This window comes from Labeo rohita, unplaced genomic scaffold, assembly GCF_022985175.1.
Source record: "Labeo rohita strain BAU-BD-2019 unplaced genomic scaffold, IGBB_LRoh.1.0 scaffold_810, whole genome shotgun sequence".
Classification (NCBI taxonomy): Eukaryota; Metazoa; Chordata; class Actinopteri; order Cypriniformes; family Cyprinidae; genus Labeo; species Labeo rohita.
The window spans coordinates 7,040-18,189 of NW_026129756.1; the positions used below are offsets into that span (position 1 = coordinate 7,040).

At 35.0% G+C, this 11,150-nt stretch overlaps 1 long non-coding RNA gene across 2 annotated transcripts; it reads left to right on the forward strand.

The window, feature by feature from the left end:
- Positions 1-212: 212 nt before the first annotated feature.
- LOC127162030 (uncharacterized) lies at positions 213-2,663 on the forward strand. Of its 2 annotated transcripts, XR_007827250.1 has the most exons (5): positions 213-325; positions 578-600; positions 1,359-1,620; positions 1,732-1,935; positions 2,289-2,663. It is a non-coding gene; the product is annotated as an uncharacterized LOC127162030 (long non-coding RNA). The 2 variants fall into 2 exon arrangements; XR_007827249.1 differs by having other exon boundaries at positions 213-600.
- The last annotated feature ends 8,487 nt before the right edge of the window (positions 2,664-11,150 follow it).

Genomic DNA, 11,150 nt, shown 5'->3' on the forward strand with positions numbered 1-11,150 from the left:
CACTGAGCAGGGTTTGTTTAACACTGGGAAATATTACATCAACTTTACCTGTTTCATTTACGTAAGACTGATGCATTTGAATCACATTAAGTTTAACTGATTTGTTCAAGTTAAAACTATGTAATCTAAATGCATGGAAATTTTGTACGTAATTGAATTAAGTTAAGGGCTGAAATTTTTTTTGAGTGCAGTTTTACGCCCCTGTTGTTCCTGATGCATCCAGTAGGGGGTAACAGTAAATGAGCCATCAGAACCCTATACCTATGCGGGGATGAAAAGAAGTTTGTTTGCCAACCGCCATAAGCAAGAAGACGACGAAGAAGAGGTATGTTAAATACTCGTTAAAGTTACTATTGTTCTATAAAACAAAGGTCGCAAAAATTCGTTTCAATATGTGAAGAAACATCTTTATTTATATGCAAAGACAATATTGACAGTCAGGTTGATGGTTTGTCTGGCTCAATTTTAGCTAACCACGTGAAAGTTTAGCTGCCCCATATTTTATGTAGTCCTACTTACTCTGTCTCACTTATTTATTTATTTTTTTATATATATATTTTTTGTTTTTTGTCTCTAGCTTGTGTGAGATGGCCTTTTCTGGTAAGATATTCTTCTAACCGTTTCTTTTCACACTCCACGTGTTTTGAAGTAACATTAGTGTACATGTTGGATATGAACATACAAAAGACAGATTTATAATAGGCATGTATGTATGTATGTATGTAAATCTCTAAGTAAGGAGAATTTAACTGCACACTGAAGTATTTTTATTACAGCAAACAAAAGACTACTTCTTAAGGTTATTTTAAGAAAACAAATTATTCACTATCAATAATTGAGCACCAACAATCACAAACATGATAAATCCCACATTAAAAACTTTAGTCCCATATGTTTTGAATGTAAAATTTGGTTTGAGTTGTTTCTTTTGTAAATTAGATTAATATCTAATTTAAGTTTATTTGAACTGAATGTGGTTTTATCATGTTTGGCACTCAATTATGGTGTATATTTTTTTATTAATATAAGAGTATTTTAATTGTTTGCTGGCTAATTATTATATGTTAATTGTGATGTTGTTGATATCACGTGATTAAATTGTTGATTCTATTTGTGGTGCTCTCCATTTTATAGTAAGCTGTATCTTGACAAAGGCTGCTTGCCTTCCAAAATTTTGGAAATAATAAAAATACTTAAGTGAGTGAGCACTTATACTCTTTCTTCATGTACTCTTTAACTTGCATCTCACAAAGGTGTGTGGTTTCTCTAGGAAATGTAAATCTCTCAACTTGAATAAACTATAAACACCCCTCTACTATTTCTCTTTTCATCTAATGTAAATTGTTTTATCTCTTTAGGTGTTAAAATTCCATCAATACAAAGAGGTGTTGAATTACCCACCCTTAACAAATGCACCTCCTGCTGTTCCCTGTACCACTGTCCTTTCCGAGGAGGCAAGGTGCCTGTGTGAAGGGACAGTAGGACCACTCTACAGGGGTTTTCCAGGGCTAACCCATGACTTGCCACAACATGTTGTTGCCCAGAGTAACCGAATCTCATCCAGCCAGGCACTGGTGGACTTCATTGTGGCAAAAAAAAGGAACAGATTACCACATTCAAGTATGTGCATCAAGAGTGCATTTCAAACCAATAGCTTGTCTAATATATAAAAGACTTGAATAGACCTATATGGCAATGTTTTTAATGTCATTCTCAATTTTGTCTACACAGTCCATCATCAGAGGCCAAAAGAAATCAAAGTGGCTTGACACTTTTTCCAAGTGTTCTGTTAAGACGGTTCCTGTGCCAGTGTACATTGAGGATCAGGAGCAAATTGATCTAATTTACTCTCACCTGTCTTCAATTCTGGACAGCACAACCACACACACCCACAGTGATGAGATCAAGTTCATCATGCATGTCCTTTTTCCAGAGGTAGGTCTTGTGTTAGCTGTGCTCTGCATGGTCAGATTCACTTTGTTTTTAATGTTGAATAGTTTATCCATAATATAGAAAGGAAAGGATGTGCTGTGTGGTCAAGTATGGTGAACCATACGTGGAATTTGCGCTCTGCTTTTAACCCATCCAAGTATACACAGTAGTGAGAAGTGAACAGACACACACACACACACACACCCAGAGCAATATGAGACCATTACTCTAAAAAAATAATTGTTTTTTTTTTGTTAAAAGAAAAAATGTAAAAAAAAAAAAAAAAATGAACTAAACATGCAAAATAATACTTAGTTTGTTCAGGGTGTGATCAATCTCAATTCTTTCTCTGATAGTCCATCATCTGTGCCCTTGCTTTTGTTGAAAATTTGTCTGTCCTGGAGGCTGAGGAGAAATTTCTGACAGGACCTGCCATCAACATAAGGTATTGCAGGGATAATATTAAGGAAAAATTATCACTCTAAAAAATGTTGGGTTGTTTTTTTAACCCAACTGCTGGGTTAAGCCTGTTGGGTCATTTAGTTGGGTTGTTTTGCTCAGTGTTGGGTTGTTTTTGTGTAACCCAACATTGGGTTACTGATTTTATCCAATCAAGTGACAGTTAAGAGAGTAAGCCACTCCCCCTGCTCGACGAGCCAAGCGCTACCTTCGCGGCCATTTTGAATCACCTCAGGAATCGCCTCAGGAACAACCTTCCTTCAGCGACGACAGAAAAGGTATGTTTGTGGGTTTTTAACAAGTAGTAAATTTATTGGGCTATATGCAATTTAATTTTATTAACATTAATTATTACTACTACAGTTTTTTTTTTTAATATTATTATTAATTTATTTGCTTCGCCATAGTTTTAGATCGACATGTCCGCATCACTTTCACTTGCGACTTGAACGCAAACGTAAAGCTTCTTTTCTCATTGAAAATGTTGAAAATATTTTTAAATCATTAAACATTCACGAATTACATCCGAAGTGATTCAAGAAACAGTAGCCATCCTTGTTGTTTCTGTAATACAGTATTTTCTTTTTTCTTGGATAGTATGACACTGCAATTAAAACGAATATCAAAATAATATAAAGTTGGCACTGATAAAATTGTTATATTAATGTGTCGCAGTTGAATGTTTATTTTCGGTGTATATGTCAATGTGGATATAAAACTGTGGCGGGGTATATGGAATTGTAAAATTATTTAAAAAGTATCGTCATTGACATCAGCCTATCGGCGATCTGCCTGCATATAGTCGATACACGATATTATCAACTATCGGAACAACCCTAATACAAACTTATATTGTGTTTTTAGGAAGCATGGTTCAACCCAGGACGAAGCCACACTCAAAAAAATATTTCAGCCCTCAACTTAATTCAATTACGTACAAAATTTCCATGCATTTAGATTACATAGTTTTAACTTAAACAAATCAATTAAACTTAATGTGATTCAAATGCATCAGTCTTACGTAAATGAAACAGGTAAAGTTGATGTAATATTTCCCAGTGTTAAACAAACCCTGCTCAGTGTTCATGTGTTTCCACACTACAGAGTGTTCAAGTAGCATTGACACAGTGTTGGAGTTAAGGAGATCATTATGTCATGATTGACCAATAATGATCAACACATGCTGTTTACAAGCTGAATCACAGAAGGAAAGAGAAACACAGGAATCAGCCACAGCCAAAGATAAAATGAACTTAAATAAATGAAGACATTAAATCTCTGATTAAACAACTCAACTAACAACATTACAGTTTGACTTGATTTCTGTCATATATCCACAAATTTTATTTCAGAACGTCTAAATAGAGGTTTAGATGTTTTATTTTTTTATTTTTGTTTGTTTCAATTGACCTCACCATCATGGCGAACAGGGTTTACTTTAGTTGGACTCTTGACTTTTGATTTTTTTATGTTAATTTTTTTGGCTGCTGTAGTTATGTGTATGAAGCACATTTATTATAGCAAGATTAAAAAGCCAAAAAGAAGTCTGATTAGGTGTTTTTGGTTAATTTTTATTGTTTGTTAAATCATTATCATCAAGTGGCATGATGCACTGGTGTCATGCAGTGGTTAGCCTATTATTTTCATAATGTTTACAACAGATGTATGAGCTATTATGGATGTTCATCATATACACTAAACCTTGAAATCTACAGCATCAGTTTGACACACACAGACATCAAGAATCAGCATTTGAATCTCAACAATGGTGACATTCAACAGCTGCATGCTGGGTAACAGCAGATTATAAAACTCACCCATGACTCCCAGCATGCAGCTGTTGAATGTCACCATTGTTGAGATTCATATGCTGATTCTTGATGTGTGTGTGTGTGTGTCTAAGTAACACTGGAGATCTTAAAGTAGTAATAGTAACAGTTCACACAACTGCTGTAAATGTCATGAAACTAACAGGAAAACCACTGAACGATATCAGCATATCAGGCCACTGGATGATGATTGCAACAAAAATAATAGTTAACCAAAAACACTTAATAACAGCCCCCCTCCTTTTTTTTTTTTTTGCGCTATAATAAATGTGCTTGGCAAACACAATTACAACAACCAAAGAACAAAAAAACTATACTAAGAAAGTCAAGGGTCAAGAGCCCAACTAAAGTAAACCCTGTTCGCCATGATGGTGAGGTCAAATGAAACATTTTTTTAAATAAAACATCTAAACCTCTGTTTAGACGTTCTCAAATAATATTTGTGGATATATGACAGAAATCAAGTCAAACTGTAATGTTTGTGGAGTTGTTTAATCCAGAGATTTAATGTCTTCATTTATTTAAGTTCATTTTATCTTTGGCTGTGGCTGATTCCTGTGTTTCTCTTTCCTTCTGTGATTCAGCTTGTAAACAGCATGTGTTGATCATTATTGGTCAATCATGACATAATGATCTCCTTAACTCCAACACTGTGTCAATGCTACTTGAACACTCTGTAGTGTGGAAACACATGAACACTGAGCAGGGTTTGTTTAACACTGGGAAATATTACATCAACTTTACCTGTTTCATTTACGTAAGACTGATGCATTTGAATCACATTAAGTTTAATTGATTTGTTTAAGTTAAAACTATGTAATCTAAATGCATGGAAATTTTGTACGTAATTAAATTAAGTTAAGGGCTGAAATGTTTTTTTGAGTGCACATGTATATTTTAACATTTATTAATGCAAATTGTATTTTTTATTTTGCATTAAAATAGCCTTTTATAAATTCATTTTGTCTCTTTTTTTGTTGTCTTAAGTAATTCTCTTTGATTATTGTTTATTTTCTTTATTATTAAATATTTCAGGTTTGTTTTCAACCAGCAACATAGTATTTTTTTTGTCAATAGTCTAGGTAAATAAAACAACCCAAAGTGTTGGGTCAAAGATTTAACCCAACAAGTTGGGTTAAAATAACCCAACGCTGGGTTTGTCCATATTTGACCCAGCGTTGGGTTACCAAAATAACCCAATTTGGGTTATTTTAACCCAGCGTTTTTTTAGAGTGCACTCAGCTCCTCTCATCTCATCCTTCTTCAGGTCAGGCAGCAGAACAGGAAGTTCTTCAGATGTCTTTGCTGTGTCAAACAACACTGAGGACTACAACTTCATGTTTAGAAAGTAATAAATACTGTTCAAGTGCCATTAATAGTTTTAATTGGTGGAGGGTGAAAAGCATACTTTTACAGATTTCTCAAAATAATCACATTTAAATATTTTCAAATATGTTGTGTGAAATTAAAAAAAATATAGAACTTTACAATGTTGTCTTTGTTTGTTGAGCTCAGAAAGCTCCAACTTAATTACCTTTTTCTTTCTCTCTAAACACCCATTTTACAGTTGATTACTTTAGATATTGTACTGTGCGTTAAATATTCATATGCCTCATAGAAAATATATAAACATCAAAAAGTATTTGCAGGAATGAACTGATAAAAACCTGATAGAGAATTACCTATTACCTGTCTAAATCTAGATTATGAAACACTCACCTTTTGAACATTCTGTTGACAATAAGTAACGTTGCACATTCATATCTACTAACACTCACTAGATTATTAGTATCTGATAATCTAATGCTGAATATCTGCTAACTATTTATTGTGATGTACCATCAAAAAGTCAAATGAATCAACAGATTAAAGGAGTATTTGAATGAAGCCTGTGTGCATAGAGTTTTTTTACAGAGGAAACTAACAAATATCCTGCTCATTTTCTCTGGCTTTGAAGCACAGCCTACTGCCACATAAAAGTTTATGTGATTGCCTAAATATGATACATAATGTGCAACTTATGTAAAAAAAAAAAAAAAAAGTTATACTGAAGTCGTTCAGTATTTGTACAAAATAGCACCAGGTATTGACAGGCCAGCAAAAATATATATCTTTCTAAAACATTATCTTTTGAAATGATGTTTTTCTGAAATATTGACTTGCCTTTGCTCTCTCATTATATAAATACAAAACCACAGTTTATAAACTACAGTTTTAAAAAGTTTTATTTTCTCTGCTCTACCAAAAAAAAAAAAAAAAAAACGCCAAAACGTGACTTCAAAACCAAGGTATGTACCAAACATCATTTTGTGTGCCTTTACACCCCTAATTATTATTTATAATGACACCCTTCTCTTGTCATAATGTTAAATATTTGGAAGCTCAAACTTTCAGCTGCTCTGTCAGAAATGTATTCTCTGTCACATCACATATCCATTTTTGGATCAAATAGAAACTTTTTTGTTTCTCTGAAATATTCATTGTGATGGCCACAGGAGGGATGGTGACAGTGATTGTCTCATTTTTAAGAAAGAATACTTTAAAAAGCTCTATTAATTCATAATGAGTACCAGGAAGTGTGAATAGTCATGAGCATGTTGAGCAGCTCACAGACTGTCACGTTCCTTCTGGAAACAGATCATTCAAGCTTGACATCGATGATGTAAGCCCTAGATAAAACACCTCGTCTACAATGTTGCCATTATCATATGGTGTTTTTAATCATGATACTCTAATAATGAAATCTAATAAAATACAAGAACTGTGAATTTTGAATGTAGTAGCTTTAAATCAAAAAATAACATGATTAATAAAGATTATTTTTTGCTTTGTTTTACCGCTTTGAAGTCCAGAAACAAAATGCACAGTATATAATTCAGATCTCAGTATTGAATTAAATAAGCTGTAGTCTGTGTCATATTATGTTAATTCACTTTGACTGAACTTTACATGCAGATGCCATTGTCTCCTGCAGTTTGTAAAGTCTCTGTGACTTTCTCTGACTGAATGAACTGAATCAGGGAATCTAGAAGTGTCTGATCTCCCACATACTCTTTAAAAACATTCAGCAATCACCAATTGGCTGCATATTTGACAGCTGTAGGTACAGTATGTTATCTGTAGTAAGAACTGTTCATACTAAAAAAAGTATTTGTAAGAATAACATCACATCTCAACCATAAAGCACTCACTCACCTACAAGATCAATTTAGATGACACTGTTGTTCTTGTTTATCTTGTTTATGGTTAGTGAGTTTCACAAGAGGTTGTAACAATAATAAAAATGATTTATACTGCACTGTAAAAAAAAAAAAAAAAAAAAAAAAAAAAAAAAGTAATTTTAGAAAAAAAAATTTTCAGGTTGTTTTCTTTTATTTTGAATTGCAGTCAAAACTCTGTAAAATTATCTCTAAATTAAATATTTGGCTGTTATTTTAAGTATTATGACATTTATTGCAAATTACAGTAATTCACCTTTTTTATACAGAAAAAATGCTGTATTTGTATACAGTATGTTTTCTGTTTTCTTAAATTACAAACAAATGTATGTTAAATTTGCCAAAAAAATTCTGTAATTAATACAATAACAAATCTGTTAGAAAATAAAAAGGTCAAATGACTGGCAGTAAAGTAAAATCTCCTTATTTAAATAAGATGACAAACACTGTTAATTTACAGGCATTTCCTAAATTATTACAAACACCTTCACTGTAAAATTAACTCATTGATTAATTATACTTAAACGTCTCATGACTGACAGCAACAGAACATGAAACACTAACAGATCTCTCTAGATCTCAGCATCTAGTCTGGCTTCATATCTTTTATACAAAACTTCTTATTGAGAATTAATGAACGTTTAGATGTTAATGTTTTATTGAAAATAATAAATTGTGGAGATAAGCATTTGCTTTAGTTGGGCTCTTGACCCTTGACTTCACAACTTCAGTTTTTCTCTGGGTGCTGTAACTGTGTTTATAAGGCACATTTGTTATGGTAAAAACTGTCTAAATAATTTCTTCAAAGTGACATACAAACTTTCAAAATAGCAAAGTGGGATTAGATTTCATGCCTTAAACTTCTAATACTATGGAAAAAAATGAAATTAATTATTTTAATTAATATGCTCAGACACTAGATTTCTGATGAGGTTAGCGACTCAAGCCACTATACGATGACAAGATCACCCATAGTACATAACCAACTTCATCTGATCAGAATCTGTCTTGCTGGTTTCCCATAATGGGGTAAACTGATGTAACAATTTGCACTCAGTTTGTTTGGGTAGATTCTATCCTATATGTCTGAGTAAAGAATACCTGAATTTATCAGCTAAGACAAACTAAAAAAAAAGTAGGTTAAGTCTACACAGCAAAAAGCCCAGTGTTAAATGAACTCTCCCGGGAGTTTGAGTCCATACTCAAGAGTATTAAAATGAACACTGAAGCAGTGTTAGAGTTAATGAGGTAATTAAGTGATTCATTGAGTGATGATTGACCATTATTAAAGACGCCTGATGTTAATAAGCAGAATCACCAAAAGGAGAAAATCTAATTTTGTAAGTCGCCATTATAGTGGTGAGTGTTAGCATTAGTTTAGCTCTTTACCAGTAACTTCTTAACATTAGATTTTGTTTGGGTGTTGTAATTGAGTTATAACAGTCAGACAAACCAGAAGAAATGAGATTTTGTGGTTTTGATTATGCTTTGACAAAGTCATGAAGTAGCCATCAGAGTAAGTGAGTTGTATTTTGTTTATGTTGGTTTAATCAGACAGGTGTTTCTGAAATTTATTTGACCGGAAAAAATATAAACATTTTTTTAGATTTAGACACACAGACATCAACAGTCAGCATAAGAATCACAACAATGGTGACCAACAAAAACGTATGTTGTAGCCAATCAAAACTCATCCATATCTCCCATCATGCATTGTGGCATGAATAAATTATGAGCTGATGATTTCCGTGATGTTTAGAGTTGATCTGTTTCTGGATATGCTGTTTGTCACCATTTTTGAGATTCATATGCTGATTCATGATGTCTGTGTGTGCCTAAAAGAACAGCTTTTGAAAGTTTTTTTGATCGGAGGAGCTTGTAAAAAGTCCATTCAAAATTTAAACAAAAATTCAGGCTTTATCATTTTTTTGCTGCTGTGAAACCACAAGGCAGTTGTAATAAAGGATATAAAACTCTAAATGATTACAGTGGCTCAAATTAAGTTTATTTTAAAACAGAATTATCACCACTGCATGACTTTTGCTCTTTGGCTTGTCTGGCTAGTTTAACTAAACAGTTGAACAAAAGCTAATATTAAAAAGCTACGGGTCAAGAGCCCAACTAATGCTAACACTGACCACTATAATGGTGACGTAAACATTTTGGTGTCTTCAATAATTTTCAATCATCACTCAATGAATCAATTAATTACCTCATTAACTTTGACACTGCTTCAGTGTTCATTTTAACACTCAAATAAACTCCCGCGAGAGTTCATTTAACACTGGGCTTTTTGCTGTGTAGACTTTATCTACTTTTTTTTTAGTTTGTCATAGCTGTTAAATTCAGGTATTCTTTACTCAAATATATAGACAAACGGAGTGCAAATTGTTACTTCAATTTACCTCATTTTATTGAGTAGATTCGTAAATTTAGGTTTTCTTTACTCAGACATATAGGATAGAATCTACCCAAACAAACTGAGTGCAAATTGTTACATCAGTTTACCCCATTATACTGAGTAGATTCTATAGGTTGCTTTTTACAGTGTACCTCCAGGTAAGCTCTTCGAAGTCTTTTTCGCAGGAAGCTCCTGGATAGACACATGGACCTGTGGCCACCTGGCTGAGACCCTCTATCTGCGTCTCACCCCGAAGGGCTTCTCGTTCCGGGTTTGCACCTTTTCATACAGACCTATTTCATGTATTTTGGTGATCTAGTGAATCGCCCCTCCAAGGAGTGGGCTTGATTACGCTGCTTTCACCATCTCATGAGTCAGAGTTGTTTCTGCAGAAACTCTCTGGGCGCTCTGAGAAGTTTTTTGACCCTTGTTCTCAAGGTTCTGCAGGCCTTGATGGAGCAGGGCCCATGCTTTCCATTGAGGTGGTAAGCACAGGTCTGTGTGGGTGGGACTGGCTATTCCCTCCTTTAAAGCAAACCCGTGACACAGCCCGAGGGCTGGAGACGCTACTGCTCTTGCGCCTCCACCTGATAGAGGTGGCTCCCCATCATGTCTGGTGATCTCTTCCTAGGCCTCCTTTGCAGGGCGCATCGATGCTCCCCTTTTCATAAAAAGGGTCTGTTTAGAGCTCGTCCCCTGGTGTTCCTCCCGTCCCCCGGGAGTAGAAGCCTCTCCTGATACTCGGCCTTCGTTTTTGGCTGAATGTATCAGCTCTGTGGCAGTACTTTTAGACAGATAGCGGTGGCTACTGTCTGCTTGGCGCAGTACGCTCCCCTCTCCATCGAGGGTTTGCTTTGAGCACTGCCCTGTCGGGCAACTAGGGTTCACCCTTACTGGCTTCCCCTCAGGCCAAAGGAACTGATCCCCAGGATCATATTTAGAGTAGACCTCTGTGATCAGGTCTTTTCCAAGGCCTCCCTTTCAGAATGTAACGATGCTCCCCTTTCATGGAAAGAGTTTGCTGAGAGCTTGTTTCCCTTGGGGAAATCAGGTTTTCCTCCTGTCTTAGGAGTGAGGCCTGTCCTGATACTCTACCTTCTGACTATGATTTATGTATCAGCTCTATTAGACAGATAGCGGTGGCTACTGTCTGTTTGGTGCAGTTGCTCCCCTCTCTATCAAGGGTTTGCTTTGAGCACTGTCCTGTGGGGCAACCAGGGTTCGCCCTTACTGCCTTCCCTTCTGGCCAAGGAACTGATCACTGGGGTCAGATCTCCAAGGCTCCTCCGCAGGGCATGACGATGCTCCCCT